Source organism: Cricetulus griseus, chromosome 5 (assembly GCF_003668045.3).
Source record: "Cricetulus griseus strain 17A/GY chromosome 5, alternate assembly CriGri-PICRH-1.0, whole genome shotgun sequence".
Classification (NCBI taxonomy): Eukaryota; Metazoa; Chordata; class Mammalia; order Rodentia; family Cricetidae; genus Cricetulus; species Cricetulus griseus.
The window spans coordinates 110,889,282-110,914,339 of NC_048598.1; the positions used below are offsets into that span (position 1 = coordinate 110,889,282).

General features: G+C 36.4%; 1 long non-coding RNA gene across 10 annotated transcripts in view; it reads right to left on the reverse strand.

Annotated features, from left to right (window-relative positions):
* Positions 1 to 3,130: 3,130 nt before the first annotated feature.
* LOC103162863 overlaps positions 3,131 to 25,058 on the reverse strand; it is a 60,217-nt gene continuing 38,289 nt past the window's right edge. For 6 of the 10 annotated variants that reach the window (XR_004770220.1, XR_004770218.1, XR_004770216.1 and 3 more), the window contains 2 exons: positions 11,133 to 11,256; positions 10,082 to 10,599 (listed from right to left, as the gene is read on the reverse strand). This is a non-coding gene — a long non-coding RNA (uncharacterized LOC103162863). Of the gene's footprint in view, positions 8,026 to 10,081; positions 10,600 to 11,132; positions 11,260 to 25,058 lie in introns of those variants that run through there. The other 4 variants (XR_004770217.1, XR_004770212.1, XR_004770215.1 and 1 more) reach the window with 3 other exon arrangements.

A 25,058-nucleotide genomic window follows, 5' to 3' on the forward strand; every position in this document is an offset into this window, starting at 1 on the left:
GTATTTGAAGTCTTAGATTAAAACATGAGAAAACTGAAGGATAATTATGTATACAAATTAGAAGTGAAGAATCCAAAGTATCTTTATTTCTGATTATGTAATAGTACATATAACTGGCTCTAAACACTCAATTATAAAACTTCCACAGCTAATAAACACTTTCAGCCAAGTAGCATGGTACAAAAATAAACTCTCACACACTTAACACACATGCACACACAAAAAAACCAAACTAAAACAAAAGAAAAACAACAATAGCGACAACAACAAAAAAAGTAGTCTTCCTTTATAGAAATGACAATGGACTAAGAAACAAGTCAGGGAAACAACAATTTTCACAGTAGCCTCAAATAATATAAAATGCCTTGCAGTAACTCTAACCAACCAAGTGAGAGACTTATAAAATTTTAAGGCACTGAAGAAAGAAAATGAAAATGATATATGATTATAGAAAGATCTATCATGCTCAGAATCAGTAGAACTAATGTAGTAAAAAAAAAAAAAAAAAAGAGTATCCTAACAAAAATAATCTACAAATTCAGTGCAATTACCATCAAAATTTGAACACAATTTTTTACATATCTTGAAAATGCAATTTCCAGCTGCACACACAAACACTCCAGATAGCTAAAATTATCCTGAATAATAATGTAACTGCTGGAGATATCACGATCCATGACTTCAAATTGTACTAAGAACTATCTAATAAAATCATCCTGGTATTGACGAAAAAACAGACATGTTGATCAATGGAATTAAATTGAAGACACATACATAAATACACATCTATGGACACTAGTATTGCTAGTCATTGTGGTCTCATGGTAACGTCATAACATCTCAGGCTCTCCCCAAGATTGTGGGTGGTTCTCTAAAAAGTAATTGCAAGTCTTTATTGATGACACCAACAGAACATACTGAACACTGAAAAGTTGAGCTGGCTGCTAGCTAGAGCTTTTGCTCTATAGGATAGTGTTCTTGGTGCACAAAGTTATTTGGTAAGCTACCAAAAGAGAAAGGTAAATAGCAACCCAGACACAAACCTGAATCTATAATGATATCCTGGCTGCAAGATATGCTACTTTAGTGGTGGTGCAACACTTGTGAAAGTAACAAATCAATACTGATTTGACTTAAGGCACACTCCACAGGAAGAACTCGTACTAAATACTACTTGGGTGACCAAGGACCTGAGATTAGATAGCCCAGGCATCTAGAATAAAGCCAATTACTACTATTCTATTAATAAGGAACATAGCAATAAAATTACATTCTGCTACACATATAGATCAGTTCTTGCTCAGCACTTATGACATATGCTTCCTCCTGCAAAAGATGAAAACCAATGCAGAGATCCCCATGCAGACAATATGCAGAGTGAGAAACCTTGGAATTCTCAGCATTAAAAGTTATGTCTACAATGAATCCTTCCCTTTAGGTCTCAGGAACCCTATGGTAGAGAAGACAGAAAGAGCCAGAGTGGATGGAGGACATCAACAAAACAAGGTCCTCTAAATAAGTCTGAGTTTGACTCCTAGCAAGTTGTCAAACTAGACATGATTGCTGACAGTTGCAACCCTAACAGCTGGGTGAGGAGGAAGATACAGTTTCATGTTCATCCTCCACTACAAAGAGAGTCAAGGACATTTAAAGATAACTATGCTCTACCACAAAAGCTAACTAAAATGTTTTGGTACTTTAAGTCATTGGGTTTATTTGGGAGACATTAGTCAAAATAAGAAAATGCTCACAAAATAAGAAAACACTCTAACATAGCATATGGAGTTATGCATTTTTGGAGATATTTGGAGAAAATATTCCACAAGAATCTGTTGACTGAGAGATACCATATTCTTAATTGGTTCATTGTACATAAGTAGGAAAGATTACATTAACTCTTAAGAGGAAACCTAGATTTTGTGTTTTTATCTATTTTAAAATGTATAATGTTTTGTCTTATGTTACTTTCCCAGCTGTCATACTGGTGTCCATGAGTTCCCACTTGCTCAGTTCAGCTGTGGTCTTGACCCCTTTGTTCCTTATTCCTCCTTCCTTACAATTGGATTCCAGGGGTACAGCTGAGTGCTTAGCTGTGAATCCCTGCTTCTGCTTGTATCAGCTACTGGATAAAGGCTTTTGGATGTCATTTAAGGTAGTCATCAATCTCATTATAGTGGAAGGGCATTTAAGGTAGCCTCTCCACTATTGCTTAGATTCCTAGTTGGGATCATCCTTGTGGATCTCTGTACGATTCCCTAGTATTAGATCATTCTTTAAACCTATAATGGCTTCCTCTATTGATATGTCTCTTTTCTTGCTCTCTTCTATTCATCCCTGGACTCAATCGTCCTGATCCCTTGTGTCCTCCCCCTCTCATTCTCTCCCCTCCTCTTTCTCCTAACTCCCTCCCTCTTCCCCCATGCTCCCAAATTATTCCGAAGCACTAGTCCCTTTCCCCTTCAACAGGGGACCATGTATTTCCCTCTTAGTGTACTCCTTCCTTCTCTGATGGTGTGGATTATAGGCTGCTTATCATTTGCTCTATGTCTAATATCCATATATGAGTGAATACATACCATGTTTGTCTTTATTTGACTGGGTTACCTAACTTAGGATGGTTTCTTCTAGTTCCATTCATTTGCCTGCAAATTTCAAGATTTTATTGTTTTTTTTTTCCTGCTGAGTAAGTACTCCATTATGTAAATGTACCACATTTCCATTTTCTATTCTTAAGTTGAGGGGCATCTTGCTTGCTTCCAGGTTCTGTCTATTACAAATAATGCTGCTATAAACATATTTGAACAGGTGTCCTTGTTACATGAATGTGCATTCTTTGGGTATATGATTGCTGGATCTTGAGGTAGACTGATTTCCCATTTTCTGAAGAAAGCACCATATTGATTTCCAAAGTCGGTGTCAGTGAGGAGGTCTGGACAGTCTATGGGGCCTCTGGCAATGGAACCAACATGTATCCACACTGCACGAATAGATTTCAGGAGCCCATTCCCCATGGAGAGATACTCTCTTAGCCTAAATACATAGGGGATGCCCAAGGCCCTGCCTCAAATGACTTGACAGATTTTTTTTTGATGATCCCTCATGGAAGGCCTCACCCTCCCTGGGTAGTACGTGGGGAATGGGATGGGGGGTCCATGGGGTTCATGAGAAGATGGGAGGGAGAGGGAACAATGGGAGGGAGAGGGAACAATGATTGATATGCAAAATTAGATTGTTCAAATTTAAATATAATTTATAAAACAAAAATTGTGTAATGTTTCAAATTAACCTAAAGTCTCCTAGGATATTTCTAAAGAATATGTCTGAGTGTATCTTTTGTGAAGGACTAGCCATAAAGAGATAAACTGACAGGGGAGAGTCACCCTGAATGTGGGTAGATACATCCCATTCTGTAGGCAGACTGGAAAAAAGAAAAAGCAAAGAGGAGAAAGTCAATTTAGAGTCTTTATGCACCCTCTCTACATCTGGACCATCCATGGCATGAACTGTTATATAGTATCATGCCCTCTCTACTCTCTGAGACAGGTATCTCTGATGTCTTGACTCAAAACAAATGTTTTGCTCTGAATTTGTTTATTTTATATACATTTTAAGGTGACCAGCATCATGCTAAACAGTTATCCTTATAGCTAAAATTAGATATGTGTATATGTCTGTGCCTGTGTTTGTGTGAGGAGTACACACACACACACACACACACACACACACACACACACACACACACGCATTATATGCACATTTAGTGATGGTACCTTTAAAAAATCTTTCATATGCTAGAGAACAAACTCCTCACAAATCATTTTCAGATTGTGTGTAGAAACCTACAATTTGTTATAAAACAGTGGCAAGATCTTAATTATAACAGTGCTACTGGGCACCATTAACCTCCTTCAAATACATTTATGCTGAAGACAAGATAACTGCAAGGTATCAGTTTGTTAAATAAAGACAGGTGTTTCCTAGTCCCCTCTGGTGTGCTATCTACTGAAGAAATATTGTTTTGAAGCAGCCAAGATGTAAAAGGGAAGTAAATTTGTTGGGTCAGTTGAAGACCCACTGAATGTTGTAATAAAGCAAAGTTGTCTTTTCACAGCTGAATGCAAACAACATTTACAGTGGGTCCCTTACAAGGATCTGAGCATGTTAACTTTCTTCCTTTGGTTAACAAAGGAGCAAACAGAACAACAAGATTGATTTCAAGATGTGCACATGCTCTCATGGCCATGCATAAATTTACATTCCTAAGTGAATGTTTTGTGTGCATGCCAATGAGTTTAAAGTGCATTGGGTACTGGAGTTGCAAGCACAACAAACTGGGGAGAGGCTTTCATTTTCCCATTTGTAAAATGCCTCTTGAAATATCTAGGCAAATGCATTTCTTCTACATCGACTATATCCTAATTAAAAAGCATGTTTTTGCCAGGAACGAGGAGATTATTTTAGTTCTAATCTAAACATAAACATAAAATCCATCACAAGAACCCACATTGAGAAAAATCTGGATGAGGCAATGAAACTCATGATCCCAGCACTGAAGAAATGGAAATGGGCAGATTTCTGAGACTTACTAGCCAATCAACCTTGCTTACTTGGTAAATTCCAGGCCTGAGAGGAACCCTGTCTCAAAGAAAGGTCTAAAGTGCCCACTGTCCTTCACATGTGTGCACAAACATGCATGTCCACTCTCACATATACACACATGCAAACTGAGACACAAGTATACAAACACACATGTACATCTATATACTCATGCACATAAACACACAGAATATAAGGCCAAATATAATTTCTAGGTTTACCAGGACTTTAATCATATTTCTGTCTTGATATAACCACTTACATTGGAAAGAAAAATGTAGCATTGAGAAGGACATGGGATTTCTACTGAGATAATTTCTTTTACTGACCTCTACAATCCTGAAAGAATGATTTGTGTCCCCCTCTCCAATCCCCAAAACAGAAAACTAAGGACTTTTTTTCCCTTTGAATTCCTTTTGCAAAGACTTTCTTGTAACAAACTCCAAATCTGATGAAATTGAAAATATCTTATGCCTGATGCTTAGTTTGAGCAATATCTTGACTCTTTTTACATCAGGTGCATGCATTGTTCCCTGGGAAGTAGGTGACATGCTTGCATTTTCTTGTATAACTTCAATATAGCCATTTCTCCCTGGGCATGGATTTATAGAAATTGATGACTATGTGTGGAATCATAATATGCTTTTTAAAAAAGAAAGACATTGTCTTTTACAAACTTTTTTTGTTTAATTTTTGGACTGAGCTGTTCTGTGTTGCCTGGATATTTTGGGGCATGCACTGACTCCAAGTATTCATTTTTCATCAGCCTCCCAAGCATGAGAAGCATACCAATTAAAGCAGTGAGCCATCAAACATCTATTCAAGACATACTCGAACACTTTCCTCCTTATCAAATTTGGGAAGGTAGGAGGCAAGATGTCTTCAGGATACAACACAATCTTGGAGATTGTGTGTTTAGTATCAATAGAATTTGTAGAAGTCAATTTTAAAAAGTTTATTCTTTGTGTTTGGGCAGCTAATTATAGTAAACTTTGATCCCAAATTAATACAACAGAGAAAAATGGTCACAATACTTCCAGGAGCCCATTTCCCATGGGGGATTACTCTCTTAGCCTAGATACACAGGGGAAGGCCTAGGCCCTGACCCAAATGACTTGACATATTTTAATAATCCCTCATGGAAGGCCTCACCCCTGGGGAGTGACTGGGGGATGATGGGATAGGGGAGTAGTTGGGGCTTATGGGAGAATGGGAGGGCTCGTGAACTGGTGATTGCTATGTAAAATATATTGTTTCTAATTTAAATGAAATTTATATAAAAAATAAAAATAATTACAATAATTTCAATCTATAACACTTTCTAAATTCAGGACCATTGGATAGTAGAAATGAATACCTAAACAAATCATACCTAGGTCACAGTTCCTGGTATGTTTATAGACAGCTAAGTGCACTCTGTCTTTATTGTTGCAACAAATTAACCCAAATTTAGAAGGAGAAAATGTCTAAGCTACTCATCACTGATTGTATCAACCTGTCATTTTTTTTCTGCAACTGGGTATTTGGAGAAGTGTCTGTTTACACGTGTGTGTGTGTGTGTGTGTGTGTGTGTGTGTGTGTGTGTGTGTGTGTGTGTAATTATGGAAGAGAGAAGCTGTCCATAAACCAGGAGATTTCTCCTGCTTCAAATATTCTCCTTTCAAACATAACCAATCTGTCATCTGGTTGGCATTGCTTCATACATCTTAAATATATTTTCTTTAAAATATAACAAGAGAATTTCAGACTATAAACATAAGGCTCTAGAACCTGAATGATTGAGCCATATTTTTAGCACCATTCTGCAGAACTAATTTCTATTTTGAGTTAGTTTTGAGTTGATGTAAATTGCAAATGAATAATTAGATTGTATAAGAGTTCCTCTTATTTCACTGCTTGAACTACGATTAGACAAGGGCTTTTTATTTATAACTTAGTCTTTGTAATACTTAGGGGCATATTCCAGTTTGTTTTATTTGTGTTACTGTTGCTTTCATTTAAGATTAAATTTTGGTTAAAAATGTAAAGTATATTTTCCAATGCATATTATACAGTTTTACTTACTGATGAATACTTTTTAGAAACCTTAAGTGCAATTGTGGATATGTGATAATGACTTTTATGTTCCCTTGGGCACAAAACCTATTTTCCTTGAAATGTCTTCCTTCTTATCTTTCTCCTGTTTTCATTGTTGCTGATGTACTGTGTTTTCACTCACAATGAACAGATTAATTTTGCTTTAATCAGTTTTTTCCTACAGCATAGTATAAGTTCTCATGAGTCACTTAGAATACATTAGGCATTATGAATAACCTAAAGACAATCTAAAGAATACAGAAACACATACATATATACACCCACACACTCGTGTGTGTGTGTGTGTGTGTGTGTGTGTGTGTGTGTGTATACAGTTATGCATACACTAAATACTAGTCTACATAATGGTTATCAGGATCCAGGGAGCTTTGTATATTCATGGATATCTTGCAGCCAACTCCCAACTAAAGGACAACTTTGTAATACATTATCCAGAAAAGAGATGGGAAGTGGAGAAAACAGGGGACTGAGATTTCCACTTGATTAGTTATGCTATGGTTCCGGCTGACTGCAAATACTTTCTTGTATTTCCTCCCCCAGATATGAACTGGAACCTTACATTTGTATTTATCATATGTAACATATGTGTTAATTCTGCGTACTTATCTGAGAAATACATATTTCTATGGTTGTATATTGTTAATTGATTTTCCAGTTTAGTTTTGGAGTAATAAAGATCAATTGCTAATAAATATACTGTTGAAATATGTAAGATTTTTCAATCCATACACCATCCATTGGTATTTTGATATCCATATCATCATAGTCTACAGCATGCCCAACATGCCAGGCTGAGTCTAAAGCTTTCATTGCTTTTTTTTAATCTTTTTTTCATTTTGAAAAATGTATACATATATCACAATTAAATATCATATATACCCTCAATTTCCCTCCAAATGCCTCTATAGATGATATCATGTCCTTCCCAATTGTTTTGTTCTATCCATCCATCTATCTATCTATCTATCTATCTATCTATCTATCTATCTATCATCATCATCTATCTATGTAATCCATTTTTGATATCTAAATTCAGTTAGAGCTGCCCTTACATGCATAGGTATGGACCCATCTATTGGAACATGAGAAATGTCCTCATGGCTGCGTCCTCAGAAATAAATGATTGTCCCTCCCTCAGACACCATCCACTACATATAGCTCCTCTGAAAGGGGTGGGACCTGAGGATAAACTACCCCATCTACTTCAGGATTTTGGCAGCTAAATCCCCACTACCCCCTCACTCAAACCCTGGCTATAATCTCTTTATACTTTCCTGGTTTCTGTGGTTACTTCATGCTCCATAGGCACTTCCAAGGATTTGGAGCTAGGAGCTGTGGATGAGAGAGAATATTTAGTGTTCATATTTCTGAATCTGTGTTACCTCACCATATATAAATCTTCCTAAGCCCAACTATTTGTGAGCAAAAGTTTCAATTTTCTTTGTAGATGAATAGTATGCCACCATGTCTATCCAAATGTTCATTATCCATTTATGGAGTTGATGAATATTTAGGTCTTTGCATTTCCTGTCAATTGTGAATAAGGTGTCACTGAACATTTTTGAGCAAATATCTGTGAAGAATGACAAGTATAGCTGTGTCACATGAGAGACTTTAGTATTTAAAGGATTTTCCACACTGATTTGCATATTGAATGCAGCAACTATAAACAGTTAACTTTACAGTTGGGAGCACTTTTAAATGATACCTTTATCAAATACAGCTTTATAAACATGACTATTCCTTAGACTTCTTATACAGCTGAATAACTAATTTTAAAACCTAAGTCATAAAGGTTAAAAATGTGAAACTGAGCTACAACCTGAAGCCATAAGTGTTAAATTCTATACATGACTCCAAAAGGTTTGTCACCAAGTTCAAGTTCATTCAAAGTAGTGTATAAAAATTTAAGCTATGTAAAGGACATGCATGAAGCATAAGGGGGCTCCCATAAGATAGCCTTTTTATAAATATGCTGACAATCTAAAATCCAAAGCACCCTGAAATCTGAAGACTTTATATTTTAAGACACCAAAAACACTCTGTCTCTGTAATTGCTATAATTCTTTCTTTTTTGTTTGGTTTTGTTGTTTTTTATGCATACTTGTTTTTTTTTTCTCCCTTAAGCATTTTACTGACCTCCAGAGAAAAATTTTACTCCATATGTATCATTATTCCAACTGAAATTAGACATAAGTACAAACAAAAGCCTCTTCAACTTTGGATTTTGTTTGAAGCATTATTTAAATTTTCCGGGGAAATGAGGACCACTTTGATACTTAGAGGAAAAAAAAATCACATTCCACTCTCAGATCCCAAACTAGGGTGACTGATGAGGTAACTTCTTGTTGTTGACCACTCTTTGGGCGCACTTTGTTTATAAATTCTTGACAGCTAAACCACTCCAACTCATGTCTCACAAGACCCCGCCACTCTTCCTAGAAATTAAAGTACTTCAGAGAAAATTCTGTTTTTTATTTGGACTAAGAAAAATTCTGAACACATTGCAGAGTTCTGAAGAATACACATGCCAGGACCACTTGCTTCAGCAGAAAGAAAACATCTGTGCTTCCTGATGTGTTCTGTTTCTCTGAGAAATGATATCCATTGTCCTATCCAAATAAATTGTGATGATCTGCTACATAAAAGTTGATATTACTCCCAATAGGCAAACAAGAATCTAGGATTTGGGTGAATAAACGGTGTCCAGAGTGCTACACATGGAGAAACTAAACTGTGGAAATTGTGTTAAGAAATATTTTTTCATAGCCCTAATTGTAAAAGACACCTAACAAAGTTGGGTATTGGTTCTTATGGTATGCTTCCATGCACTCTCAAAGGTTTGAAAAGAATGTGCTTGTTCAGTTTCCTCCTTATATTTTCAAGAAAAAAAGTAGTAACAGCATCACTTTATCGGTTCAGAAATTCAATTGTCAGTGTGTGCTGCTTCAGGCTTACTATATTCCCATGTCCTCTCCCAAATGAATTTGGTACACATTTTTACTCTTGGGGTAGTCATTCTTATATCTGTTGTTTGTGGAGTGATGACATTTGAGCTGTAACTAATGATTTGGTGCACCAACGTTGCCCTGGATTCTTAAATAAATCTTGTTTTTATTTTTCTTATTTTCCCTTTATATGCTCATATTGGACCACTGTGTTCAGCCAAAGGGCTACAGATCGATGAAAGGAAACAATTGTAAAAATCATAGATAATAACAATTATTTAACATTGCAATAAATTTCTGTAAAATAAGTACTTAAATAACTTTGTTTTTGTGGTGTGTGGGGGTGGGTAGTATACGTCTGAGAGCAATGTATCATGTTCCATTAATATTGATGTGGAAAGCAGAAGTTGATATAAAGTTATATTTCTCAATTGCTTCTCTAATTTTTCAAACAGTCATATCTTTTATTTTCTCTTCTGTTCACAGTTTGATACAGATACATATTACAAACAAAACTCAGTTAAGATTTCAGTATTACTTCCTTCCCTTAATTCATTATTTGGAATCAATTGGTTATTATATTTGTTTTAACATATACTTTCATTCTTTCATAATTTCATAAATGCATACATAGCGTTATGATTATGTCCACATCTCACAATCCCCTCTAACTCTTCCAAATTCAAACTCCTGTCCAGCCCCACTTTATGTTCTTTTATTAAAATAACTAAATAAATCCAAAAGTACTATTATAAAAATTCTCACGAATATGAAACTACCCACTGGTGCATGATCAACGTATGCCAGGACACACCCCTGAAGAAAGCTGATTCTACCTCTTCCAGGTGTCATCCATTGCCAAAAGCTTCTCTGCCAGGGAAGGAGCCTAATGAACAGCTCCTTTGTCTGTGTTTATCAACTTGAGCTTGTGCATGTCTTGTTCAGGCAATTACAGAAGCTGTAGATTTATGAGGGCAAGAGAAGACAGTTTTTGTAGCAATCCTCCCTAATGTCTGGAACAGACATTATCTTTCATTGTACTTGGAGCTGGTTAGTTGTCCGGACAGCAAGCCCCAGAGATCCAAATCTCTCTTTCATCACTTATCACCATTCTCATTTCCATGACTGAGTTGATATGTACTTATTGCCACACGCAGCCTTTACATGAGTTTTGGGGATCTGAACTCAGGTCCTTATGCTTATACAGAGATCAATTTATCTACTGAGCCTTACCGCATATCACAAAGTTTTAAAACTAACTTTTACAGAATTTGAACGTACATGTGTGAAATGAAGTGTATTGTGACTACTGGATCTTCTACTCTAATGACATTTTAATATTCTCTAGCTCCATGCTTCCTTTGATACCAGTGTCTTTTCCACATTCACATCTGAGCCTAACCCACTGAGTTGAACAAAGTCATTCATGTAACTATGTTCATTGGCACTTGATGGACTTATTAGTGGGTACCCAAATAGGTCAAGCAATACCTCTTGCCAAGAATCCTTCAGAAGAGTGCAGTGGGGAAGAGAAGGGACCTGTGAGCTCCTCCCAAGTCCACAGCTGACCGTTGGTAGGTCCAGTCTTCTAGAGAGTCTTCGGAGGGATTCTCAGCTGCTGGGAAATCATAATTGAATTAACTCTGCTACACCCAGAAAACCTTTCACAGCTATCTTCTAGCATTTACATTCTTCATCACATGATCAGCAATGACTCTGACCATTATAAGGAGTGATAAAATGTCCTGTTTAGGGCTCGGCATTCAACCATAATTTATACTCAGTACCTTGGGCAGCTAGGGGTGTTTGTATTCTCTTCCATTCACAGCAAAGAGAAACTTCACTGATTAAAGTTAGCAGTAGTATTTATTTATGACTATAAACTATTTATAAAGCACCTTGACACCATGGTAATTTAGCTAAACAACTTTGTTAAGTTTTCCCCTAAGGCTTAAGCCATAGGTTTTTGAATGGTTTTACAGGACCAGGCATAAATTCCCTGCTGCTGAGTGAGGCTCAGATTCAATCAGAGTGGCTGTTTACCTCATAATAGCCATGCCACTATTTGCACCACTTGGGATATCTTTCTTGGCAGGTTGGTATTGTAGTTTCTAAGTTTCATAGCTGAATCATACTGTTGAAGCCCTTTTTCTCCCAGCATCTTGTATAGCACATTATGCATTATGATAGGTAGCTGGCCAGGAGGATCCACCAGCTCAGTACCAACTTAATTTTCTATACTTTTTCAATAAATAAGAGTTGTATCTTCAGCAACATGGTCTTACTAACTAATTCAAGTAGGAAACTAAGAAAAAGTAGCAAAGCCTTTATTGTATGTGGGAACCTCTGGGACCTCTAAGCAATGTGTTATAATTTTAATTGCATGTTTAATGACTGGAGATATAAATACAGTGATAATACTCGAAATACCTTTATTCAGAATAGGCATCCATTCAATGGGTGGCATGTTGTTCTTAAGTTGCATAAAGAGTAGTGATAAGTTACATTTCCATGATGGAAAGATGGCTTAAGGAGGTGTAAACACTTGCCACAAGACTGAGAAACCGAAGAGGAAAGAATTGACTTCCTCAAGTTATCTTCTGAATTCTACACTTATGGGTATCCCACATACACACATACAGAAACACACAAAATAAGATACATAATATATGAAAGTGAAAGCTATAAATAAGCAGATTATCAATATATAATGTGTATCTATTACATGTATAAATTTGATTTTAATAATAATATTTCTGTACTTCTCAATTTTGGTATTTTCAAAATAATGCAAATGCAAAATAGACTTAAGTTCATTTTCTAAAGGCAAATAATCCTATACTATTTACTGTAGGAATTACATGAGTGATTTATTCTATCATTTATTGGATACTACCAGTCTCTTAAATTCCACTACATTTTAGATAGTAAGCAAGTTACAGGAGATCACCTGAACAAAGATGTTTGCTTTAATAAGCCTAACAGCACTGCTAATAATGATTAATATTTTCACTGATGATTTTTTATAATATACCTAGCCTATTCCTATGTTTTTTCTTTTTCTCCTTCCTCATCTTCATCTCTCCTTTCATTCTTTCCTTCTTCTTCCTCACTCCCTCTTCCTTGTTCTTGTTCTACCTGTGATTAATTATTAAGTTTTATGCCCTAAAATATTCTACTCTAAGTGAATTTTAATCTATGTCCTCTAAAAGGTATTGAAGGGGTTTGTATTGGAGCATTAAGCTATTTGACTTCCACCAATGAATTAGAACCAGATACTGAATTGTACATAGACTCTTCATTATCACTTAAAGTGCCTTCCACCCAAAAGTAGCTTAATCCTGATGAATTTTTGAACTTTATTTCTAGAGATGACATTTATTTTTCTGCATAACTCTATAGTATTTGAAGTTGTTTATATATTGCTGTATTAACTATGAAGGAAGCTGTGTTTCTGTTAACAGTGCCACAAATAGTCACATTTCTGATAGAAAATAATGATATTGCTCTATGAAATGTCATAAAATATGTATGAAATGCAAAACATACAAAATATGACACATTTTAAGGAAACCAATATTCCTTCTTCCTTAGTTAAATCTCCTTGTTGTTAGCCGGTTCCTTTGATTGTTGCTTTTATTCAGATACATTAATTGATAAATGAGGAAAGAGTTGTATATATCAATTTCTATTTATTCAGATAATCTGCCAAGCCATTCAAGTTCATAAACAGAGATGTTATGTTATATGACATTATATTATATTATATCATATATACTATATTTATGTTTCCCCTGTACAATAATATTCAATTTTATCATTATATCATGCAGAGATCTTATTTCATAGTTTTCTGGCATATGCATAGGCAATAGTTTTACTATGTTCTATTGAGGACAAAGCTATTATTTCCAAAATTAAATATTTCTTAATTAAGCCCACAGAATATTAAATCACCCTCAAGAACTCAGAACAACACACCTAAATGGTTGTTCACTACAATTTATGTTTCATGTTTTCCAAAAGCCACTTTAAAACATACATGTCCTGCTTTTGAAACACCTAGACCTTTCTTCACAGGTGGATGTAGCCAAGGTTTATAAGAACAGCCTATGCTGGTTAATGTTGGCTTCTTAAAGAAAAAAAAAAACAAAGGTGTTATTCTTCTAAAAAATCATCTCTTTCTGATGTTTAACTCAGCATATGTCCATAAAGCATGAACTCTCAGTTACCTATGATAGGATATGACACACTATGCAGGATGAAGCTCTAAAGAGAAATAAAGAAACCATACAAACATGCATCAAGTCAAACATTAAAATTGATATTTTAAAAAGACATACTAGAGTCAATGCAGAAAATGTGGAGATAAGTCACCATATGAATAATTCATTTTTATCGATTGAGGTTGATAGTCAATTTCAGAAACCCCAGGGGAGGGTCACTTCAGTAAGCCATCAGCCCTACTCTTAAGAATGAGCACTCAAAATGTGAGCAAATATAACAGCTATGAATACACAAGAAGCAGCTTAGCTTTCCTCCAAGGACGCCTTGCCATCCTCGGGGAGCTTTTGACTTCGAAGAAAAGGAATGGCACGCTATCAACATTGAGAAATGCCACACCATTTTACATTTTGGAATAGAATGTATCATTGGATTGAAAGGAAATCCCTGATAAGGGATTTTGCTGGAAAGGATTTCATTTGGCTGCTTTGTGTTGATGACAGCTGCTTCTGAGAGTGAAGTCTTGCTCTCCCCTCTGACCACAGGAATCCTCCAAGTAGAGCTGGCAGCCACAGAGAGTCACAAGGTTTATTCCCTCAAGTCGCTGGCTGCCAGATGTGGCTCTGAAGGTAACATTACTCCTCAATGCAGCATTTGCTTTGGGGTTCTGATCGACAAAATCTGTGCTACATCCTATCCATTGAGGGGAGAAGCATTTGCTTTGGGGTTCTGATCGACAAAATCTAGGCTACATCCTATCCATTGAGGGCCAGATAAAACTGTGGTGCCCAAGAACAGGCAACCACAAATAATCCATTTTGATAATGTAATGTAGCAATATCAGACTTATCTGGCTTTTTAAATGTTATGATCTTTTTAAATATTCCCTATCTCATACTATAACCTGGAAAGCCAGTAAATACTAGCATTTTTGTGAAGATACAAACAACAAAATATTTACTTTCGATAGCCTAATAGATAAAGTAATAATGAACACAGATGTTTTGGTGTTATTCTGTGTACATTTCATTTGTTGTTAATTGAATTTATACAGGATGTTGATAATAAAATATAGGAATGGAATATTTATCAGGAAATGAACAATTGAAAGAAAACCGATTAGTATTTCCAAAAACAGAAAGAAGGAAAGAAAAAAGGATTGAAAGAAAGAAATGAAGGAAGGAAGAAGAAAAAGGAAAGGAAAGGAAAAAAGTAATTTGCTGTGCTGCCTAGAGGTGCAGAGATTCACTTAGGGGTAGAAAAGAATAAATAATTACCTGCAAGAAATAGACATGAGAAATAGGATTATAACACAATGACTGTGTGAAATCGGAGGTTTTCATATTTCATGCATTTGATTCAAAAGAAAAGGTAGTATCGTGTTTTTGTTAGTGAAAAGGTGAGTAATGAATTCTATATGCTTATTTATTGCTTTGGAAAGATGTATGCAATCACCAAGCAGTTTCTCTTCAGAAGTTTTTAGAAGTTACTGTTTTGAAGGGAGGGGCTATCTGGTTCCTTACAAATCTTTCACTGTACTTTGGCTTCAGCAGGGAAATGATTATTTTTCTATTGTGTATAATTTAGTGCTCTATTATTTTTCAGTAAAATAACACTTCAGCTAAAGGTATCATATTCATGTAGATCCATATTCTATGGTTTGTGTATATGTATGGACAGCCATTTTTAGGAAATACAAATGAGAAGAGCAGAATACATATACTAATTACATGGAAAGACACAATAATAGTGACATAGTGCTAGGCACTGCTTTTCTTTTTCCTGCTTCAATTAACAGGAAAGACCAACCAGAAACACAAAATAGTTATCTTTTCTTTATAGGATTCAAAGTCGTAACATGCTGGTCAATATAGATAATGTTCATTGGTGTTATGACAGGGATTTTGCAATATATCAGAGATGTTTAACCATACTTTCATATCCATTAAGACATTGTTTCTTGCTGGGTGGTGATGGAGCAAGCTTTTAATCCCAGTACTCAGTAGGCAGAGGTAGGTAGATATCTGTGAGTTTGAAGATAGCCTGGTGTACTGAGCTAGTTCCAGGACAGCCAAAGTGAAACAAAGAAATATTGTCTCAAAAAACCATAAACAACAAAAACAAAAAAAGAATTTGTTTCAGGATCTTTCAGACATAAAGAAATCATGATGGGTCATATCCAATATATAAAATTATTTATCATTTGATTAATATCATAAATCTCTTCTCTCATACTGTGAATGACTCCAGAATTATTTATAAAAGATAATGAAAATTATCACTTTCAAAACTAAATCAAGAACAGATAAGCAATTTAAATAGACCTATAACCCCTAATGAAATAGAAGCAGTCATCAAAAGTCTCTCAACCAAAAAAGACCAGGGCCAGATGATTTCAGTGCAGAGTTCTACCAAAAATTCAAAGAATAGCTAATACCAATACTCCTCAAAGAGTTCCACACAATAGAAGCAGAAGGGTCTTTGCCAAACTCTTTTTACAAGGCTACTATTGCCTTGGTAAACAAGTCACACAAAGACACAACTAAGAAAGAGAACTACAGACCAATATCCCTCATGAACATTGATGCAAAAATACTCAATAAAATACTGGCAAAGCAAATCCAAGAATATATTAGAAAAATCATCCACCATAATTAAATAGTCTTCATTCTAGGGATGCAGGGATGGTTCAACATATGAAAATCCATCAATGTAAACCACCATATAAACCAACTGAAAAAGGAAAACCAAATGATCATCTCACTAGGTGCTTTAAAAGCCCTCTACAAAATCCAACACCCGTTCATAATAAAGGTCTTGGAGAGATCAGGGTTAACAGGAGCATACCTAAATATGAAAAAAGCAATATACAGTAAACCAACAGGCAACTTCAAGGTAAATGGAGAGAAACTCAACATGATTCCTCTAAAATCATGAACAAGACAAGGATTTCCACTTCCTTCATATCTCTTCAATATAGTACTTGAAGTTCTAGCTAGAGCAATAAGACAAAAAAAAAGGAGGTCAAGGGGATACAGATTGGAAAAGAAGAAGGCAAAATTTCACTATTTACAGATGATACCCATAAGTGACCCAAAAAATTCTACCAGGGAACTCCTACAGCTGACAAACACCTTCAGCAAAGTGGCAGGATACAGGATTAACTCAAAAAGCTCAGTAACCCTACCGTATACAGATGATAAACATGCTGAGAAAGAAATCAGTGAAACATCACCCTTTACAATAGTCACAAACAACATAAAATATATTGTGGTCACTCTAATCAAACAGGTAAAATCCCTGTATGACAAGAACTTTGAGTCATTAAAAAATAAATTAAACAAGCTACCATAAAATGGAAAGATCTCCCATGTTCTTGGAGAGGTAGGATCAACATAGTAAAATGGCAATCTTAGCAAAAGCAATCTACATATTCAAGGCAATCTCCATCAAAATCCCATCACAATTCTTCGCAGACCTTGAAAGAATAATACCAAACTAACCCAGGATAGCAAAAAAAAAAAAAATAAAAACCCTATAGAGTAAAGGAACTCCCAGAGGTATCAAAATCCCTTACTTCAAGCTCTATGAAAGATCTATAGTAATGAAAACAGCTTCGTTCTGGCATAAAAACAGCCAGGTAGACTAATGGAATAAAATTGAAAACCCTGCTATTAACCCACACACCTATGAACACCTGATTTTTTTCAAAGAAGCTAAAATTACACAATGGAAACAAAAAGAAAAAAAGAAAGCATCTTCAATAAATGGTGCTGAAAAAACTGGATGCTGGCATGTAGAAGACTGCAGATAGATCCATATGTATCATCATATAATAAACATAAGTCCAAATGGATCAAAGACCTCAACATAACTCTAGTGTACTGAACTCAGTGTACTGAACCTCTTAGAAGATAAAGTGAGAGGTTCCCTTGAGTGAATTGGTACAGGAGTCCACTTCCTTAACCTAACACCAGTAGCACAGACACTGAAATTGACAATTAATAAAAGGAACCTCCTGAAACTGAGAAGCTTCTGTAAAGCAAAGGACACAGTCAGTAAGACAAAACAGCAGCAAACATAATGGGAAAAGATATTCACCTACCCATATCTGACACAGGGCTGATTTCCAAAATATACAAAGAACTCACCAAGCTAGTCACCAAAACACCAAGCCGTTCAATTAAAAGTGTAGTACAGAACTAAATAGAGAATTCTCAATAGAGGAATTTAGAATGGCTGAAAGATACTTTAAAAAGTGCGCAACTTTACATCCTTAGCCATCAGGGAAATGCAAATCAAAACAACTCTGAAATACCATCTTGTTCCTGTCAGAATGACTAAATTCAAAAACACCAAGGACTGTTAGTGTTGGAGAGGATGTGGAGAAAGGGAAACACTCCTCCACTGCTGGTGGGAGTGCAATTTGTACAGCCACTTTGGAAATCAGTATGGTGATTCCTCAGGAAAATTGGAATCAATCTACCTCAAGAACCAGCAATTCCACTCTAAGGCCTATACCTAAAAGATTCACATTCATACAACAAGGACATCTGTTCCACTATGTTCATAGCAGCACTATTTGTAATAGGCAGAACCTGGAAGCAACCTAGATGCCCCTCAACTGAGGAATGGATGGAGAAAATGTACGGTTACACTGTAGAGTATTACTCAGCAGAAAAAATTAATGAAATCTTGAAATTCACAGGCAAATGAATGGAACTGGAAGAAACCATCCTGAGTGAAGTAATCCAGTCACAGAAAGACAAGCATGGCATGTACTAACTCATATATAAATATTAGATATAGAGCAAAGGACTACCAGCATACAATGCACTCCTCCAGAGAAGCTAGGAAACAAGGTGGACCCTAAGAGAGACTTAATTGGCCCCCTGGAGAAGAGGAAAGAGTCAAGACCTGCTGAGCAAATTGGGGGCATGGAGCAAGAGGGGAAAAGGTAGGAGAAAGTGGAAGGGAAAAGCAGGAGGGTAGAGGAGAACATGAGAGATCAGGAAAACTGAGTAGGAGGAAGAATAAAGGAGAGCAAGAAAAGGGATACCTTAATAGAGGGAGTCATTATAGGTTTAAAGGGGAACCTGGCACTAGGGAAATGTCCAAAGATCCAAAAGGATGACCTCAACTAAGAAGCTACGCAATATTGGAGAGGCTAACTTAAATACCCTTCCTGTATAATGAGATTGATGACTACCTTAAATGGCATCCTAGCACCTTCATCCAGGTGCTGATGGAACCAGAAGCAAATACCCACAGCTAGGCACTGAGCTGAATTGTTGGAGTCCAGTTGTAGAGAGGGAGGAAGGATGAGCAAAGGGGTCAAGGTTTTGCTGGATAAACCTTCAGAAACAGCTGACCTGAGGAAATGAGAGCACAGGAACCCCAGTCATAAAGCTGGGGAACCAGAAGTGGACCAGACCAATCCCACTGAATGTGGATTCCAATTAGGAGGCCTGGGCAGGATATCGGATATTTGACAATGGAACCAGTATTTATGCCTAGTGCACAAATGGACTTTGGGAGCCATTTACTAATGGAAGGGTAGTCTCTTAGCCCAGATACAGGGAGGAGGGCATAGGCCCTCCCTCAAATGATATGACAGACTTTGATGATCCCCCCATGGAAAGCCTCACCATCCATGGGGAGTGGATGGGGGAGTGAGGGGCATGGGATGATGTGAGGGAGAGGGAACTTGGTTTGATATGTAAAATAAGATTGTTTCTAAATTAGATAAATTTCCAAAATGATAATAAAATAAAATGTAATAAATATATAAATAATTATCATACTGAATTAATTCACATATGTAATAATTACAGGCAAAACGCTGTGTGCATTCAGTAGTGGCACAATGTTTTCTTGATATTTTGTATATGTAACTCGTTGAATCTCCAAGGCAGTGATACACTTACCAAGAACCAACTGTCTATAAACTATTTTAGGGAATAAGCTCACACCCTACTCAGGAGAAAAGTATAGATGAGCAATTGTGTGGTAAGAGTTGATATAAATCCCCAGATTCTTGCTTCTTCCTTCAAACACGCATTCTCTATGTTCACAGAAGTAGTCACCGCATAGCATTCTTGTGGCTGTCATAATAAAATGCCAGGACTTGGGTATCCTCTGAAGTTCAGTTAAGGAAACATTCTACCTCTTGGAGCTTCTTTTTTTTTTAGTTTTTTATATTTTTATATATTTGAATTACAAACAAGATTGAATTACATGACAATCCCAGTTCCCTTCTCACTCTCTTCCTCCCCTACCACCACCCCCCAACTAGAATCCTACCTATCATATGTCCTTTATTCTCATCTACACCTGTCTCAACCTTTCTGCTTCCACACGCCGGTAGGATTTGCTGAAGGAGGCAGAGGCAGGAGGATCACGAGTTCGAGGCCAGCTTGGGCCTCTTGGAGCTTCTTGCAGCCCAAAGAGTTCATTGTTCTTGGAGACAGTGTAATTCCAACATCTGTTTCCCTTTTTATGAGGCATCTTTTGTTTTTTCCATGATACTCTACTGTTTTTTCTTGCTCAATCCAAATTCCCCCACCATTTTCTAACCCTATAAATGATTCCCTCATGATGAATTAGGGCCCACAGTAATAAATTCATTTTAGTATTATAAAAATTCCCAAAGATCACATGTTTAAAACAAATTTAGAAACAAGAGTCCTGGCAGTAGGACTTCAAGACAACTATTGTGAATGAGGGTATTAAAGACAGTTCAAACTGAAACAAACCCTAACACAAAGAGAATAGGATATGCTGTGCTTTGTTCCATATTCAATGTGCTTTGATTTTTGATTGGCAATGTATTCATATTTTCCTGTAGTTAATTTTTTCATTCAGTTTGATTTTGGTCCTAGTTCTTTATTTACCTGTTAATGTTTGAACACCCAAATTAATAATTTTCTAAAACTCATTTTCAGTTGATTAAAGAGAGGAAAATTGGAAAAAATAATCCTTATTGTTTCTGAAATCCCTCATATTAACTGCTGATTTCTTAGCAAAATACCGAAAGAATCTAAAAACTCCCAAGGTGATAATATGAATTAGCCCAATATATTATCCTGACATCACCCCCACAGGCTGCTAAGGAATGTGCAATTCAGCAAGGGGAGATGTTCTTCTGTGAAAATTCTCTGGTAGAAGCAAGATCACCTTCAGGAACAACTCAGAAGACAAGTCTGGCTTCAAGGGAATTATAGGTAGGAAGGTGTGATCTCAGGCTGGAAGCCTGACGAATTATAATGGAAGCATTGAGCAGCTTACAGAATAATAAACGAAAAATCCGGAAGCCACTGTGGTTTCTCTAGAATAAGTAAAACATGCAGGGGGTATCAAAATGTTTGCCACACAAACATAGGGGTCTTAGTGTGATCCCTAGCATCCACATTGAAAGGAAGGCAGGGATGATGCATGCTTGTTATCGTGCTCTGTGGAGGCAGAGTAGGACAATCTCCACTCTCTCAGTTGTTTTTTTCTGATTTTGAAAATTCGATCTGACAAACTTTTAAAAGAATATTTGGATTTTTTCTGTAATGAAACTTAAATAATTCACTTAAAATAAATTTAGTGAGATGAATGAGCAAAGACATACATAGGGATTTTATTATAGTATCATGTGTGATAAGTATAAAGAATTAAACTATTCATTTATGTCAATTTAGAAATAAACACACAATGAAATGCCATGTAACTGGATCTAAAACTAATTATTAACTAGGTTTAATTCCAAATTATGGAGAATTCAGCCAGAGGCAAGTGTTGAATAACAGCATAAAAATATAATACTAAAATTAAAATTGGATAATACTAAGAAACAAAAGGTCTGATTATTTACTCAGTAAACTGCAAGGGAATGAAAAAGGATTAAGGAGATAAAAGCTAAAACATTAAAAAAAATGAAAAGAAATAATGTGCAATATGGCATTAATCTGGGTTATGAAACATAGAAAAAAACAAACTATTGATAAAACAGACAAGGAGATTTATATATCTGATTATATAATTGTTTATTTGTAATAGTAGTTTAAGATATGCTACATTTGTTTATTCTGTTATTTGTTTATTTGTTGACAGATACAAAGATGTATTGTATTATTTTATGTTGCATTTATGTAACTCTGTAAAACTGTGTTAAATTGCCTACCTGTAACACCTGATTGGTCTAATAAAGAGCTGAATGTCCAATAGCTAGGCCAGACAGAGATATAGGCAAGGCTGCTAGGCAGAGAGAATAAATAGGAGAAATCTAGGCTAGAAAAAAGAGAAGAGCAAGGATTATGACTAGGAGTAGAGAAGGATATTAGGGGTCAGCTATTGAGCCACACAGCCAGACACAGAGTAAGAAAGACACATAGTATAAAGAAAAGTAAGAAGCCCAGAGGCAAGTTGTAGTTAAAGAGAAAAATGGATAATTTAAGTTAACTTAGAAAAGCTGACTAGAATCAAGACAAGCTAAGGCCTGGATATTCATTAGTACCAACAAGTTTCTGTGTATTTATTTGGGAGATGGTTTGTGGGTCCCCAAAGAGAAAAAAAGAAACCCTGCAATTGTTCTATAATTAACTAGGTAGATTAGATAATAGAAATTAAAATTTAAAAATCTATGTAGAATTTATGTCATTTCTACTTCACTTTTTTTCCTCCATTTCTTTCAATGATGCCCCATTCACTCTCAGATCCATGACTTGTTCATTTAGTACTTTTACCATGCAGTTCTCTCCTTCTTTCTTTCACTCCCTACCTCCTAGTCTCTCACATCCATTTATCGTTGCTCACATGTTTATGTGTTTATGGCTGATGGCTTGGGATTAAACAACCTATTTAGGAGTTTAGTCCTGGAGAAGACTCATTCTCCCTTACTTAGAAGCCATTAATTCCCAGAAGCACTTCATCTGGGGGGAGATCTTGTGAGATTTATACCATCCACGTAGCATATCAACTGGTGTTGTCATTGCATGCGTGCTGTTTAGGCAACTATAGTGTTTGAATCAGTGTCAGTAGGTATGGATTACCCACTTTCAAGTCCAGCAAAACAGAACACGAGCTTCTGTATCACAATGAATGCAGAACTGTTTAGTTCTATAACACATGGGCAGCAAGGAAAGGAGAAGATTAGAATTCATTGCCACTCTCTTCCCTAAGCTCAGATATCTATCCATAGTATGAGGAGCTCAATTGCCTTTGCTTCACCTGTGCTATAGCTGAGGATTCCTGCCAAGAGGCCCACCCAAGGTTTGATAACCTTAAGACAGAGATTCTTAACCTTCTACTACTGTAACCCTTTGTTTAATATACCTCCTCATGTTTGGAGACCCCCAACCATAAAATTATTTTCATTGTTACTTGTTCAGTCTAATGTTCTCCCAACTGAGGTATTTTAGCTGCACATGGACTTATTTTTAACTCACTTAATCTCAGCACTCATAGGTAGGATAGAAGTTTCCAGAATTCATCACCAGGCAACATTGTTATCTTTATTTACATAGAAAATTCTAGACTAGCTTAGGCTGAATGAAAGCACCCTCAACCACCATATTATTCACTTTGTTCTGTGAACCAAATATTTCTTTCTGTAACCAAAGTACAGTACTACTTGTGTCACAAACAAATCAGAATTTACCTGAGAGATTTATGAGATACAACTCATGATGTACCAAGTCTGCCAACATCTTTCTTATAATTAGTATTGTCTCCTTTAAGAGATGTGGCTGGAAGCTGCCAAGTTCTTTCTATAATGTTCCCATATTGCCCCATCTAACTGTTCACAGACACACAGCTCATTTCCTAGGCCATGTTCTGTCTTCCAAAATGACAACCAGTTAGAGCAGCTGTAGCTTGTTTTCACTATCATTCTGAACCTTAGATTTGGGGCAGATCCTGCCCCCAAAGGGTTTTAGCATTAGGTCTAAAGAAGCCATATTATCCAGATTTTACAAGATCCACAGACAGTTTCTACACTTGCAAGTACTACTTTCCACACTCACAATTTTTCTATTTTTTCGGAGTGACTGAGGATGCAAAGTTGAAATGTATTGTTTTTAGTGTGGCAGTTTCTAGAGAGTAAATCACATTGTTCATGACAACAGTTTCTATATCTACTTGGATATGTATTACTTACATAAATGTTAAATACTGTTTACTCTAAACACTATATTCCTCAATAATTTTCTACTCAGTACCAAGCAGAAATCTGTTTTATGTTGTAAATCCACATTTTACATGAATCCTTGTCCTGCACGATAGTCTCGCCGGCAAGAACCACACAGGACATTCGGATCCTTCTGCAGTAAAGATTTAATGCGTCTTGAGAGGAGAGCATAAGCTTACCAGAGCGGAGACCCCGAGCCAAGAATCCCGTCCCCTAATAAAGGCTGGCAACCGCCGCCTCGGACGTGTCACCCCATGATTGGCTGCAGCTCATCGGGCCATATGACGCCATGGAATAGGCAGAGATCAAGGAATGGAAAATTACCCAGCGCCTGCGCAATAATCTTGTTTACATTCGGTGCCTGCCGGATGCAGGCGCCATCTTGTAATGGAGAATGCAGGGACGGCTCCCTACAAATCCTAAATACTCTTTTTTAAGCCTAAATATTCTTGTTATTTCTTTCCCCTCCTCCACTCCCACAGTCATCCTCTCACCCCTCCCCCTCTCTCCAGTTTCTCTTTTTCTCTCCACTAGATTTTTCTATCTAAATCAAAGTTTAAATCTAAACCTTAAAAGGCTTCCATCAAAATGCACCTATCACCAAAATTGTATTGTATTTCAGTTACTCTAAAATGAAAATGTATCTGTTTTATATTAATAAGACATTGTTGATTATGTATTAAATTGAGAAGTAAGCTCCCCAGTTGTTAGATAAATCTTTCTGCCAAAAGCCACCTGAGCCCCACCACCACGTGTGTGCTTTATGCCAGCTGCCCACCCAAGTTAGGGCCCAAATGAATACACAGAAACTTGTATTAGGTTCAAAGCTGCTTGGCCAATGACTAGGATTCTCATCTGTTAGCTCAGTCTTAACTATCATAAACCTATATGTTTTATAAGACTTATCTTATCGGATGCTTTATTGGCGTCCCTCCTTGTTGTTGGATCACATCGTGCCACTGGAGCAGGCAAACAGGTAAAAGAGGACCTTCCTGTTTCTCCTTCGCTTAAATATGAGTCTC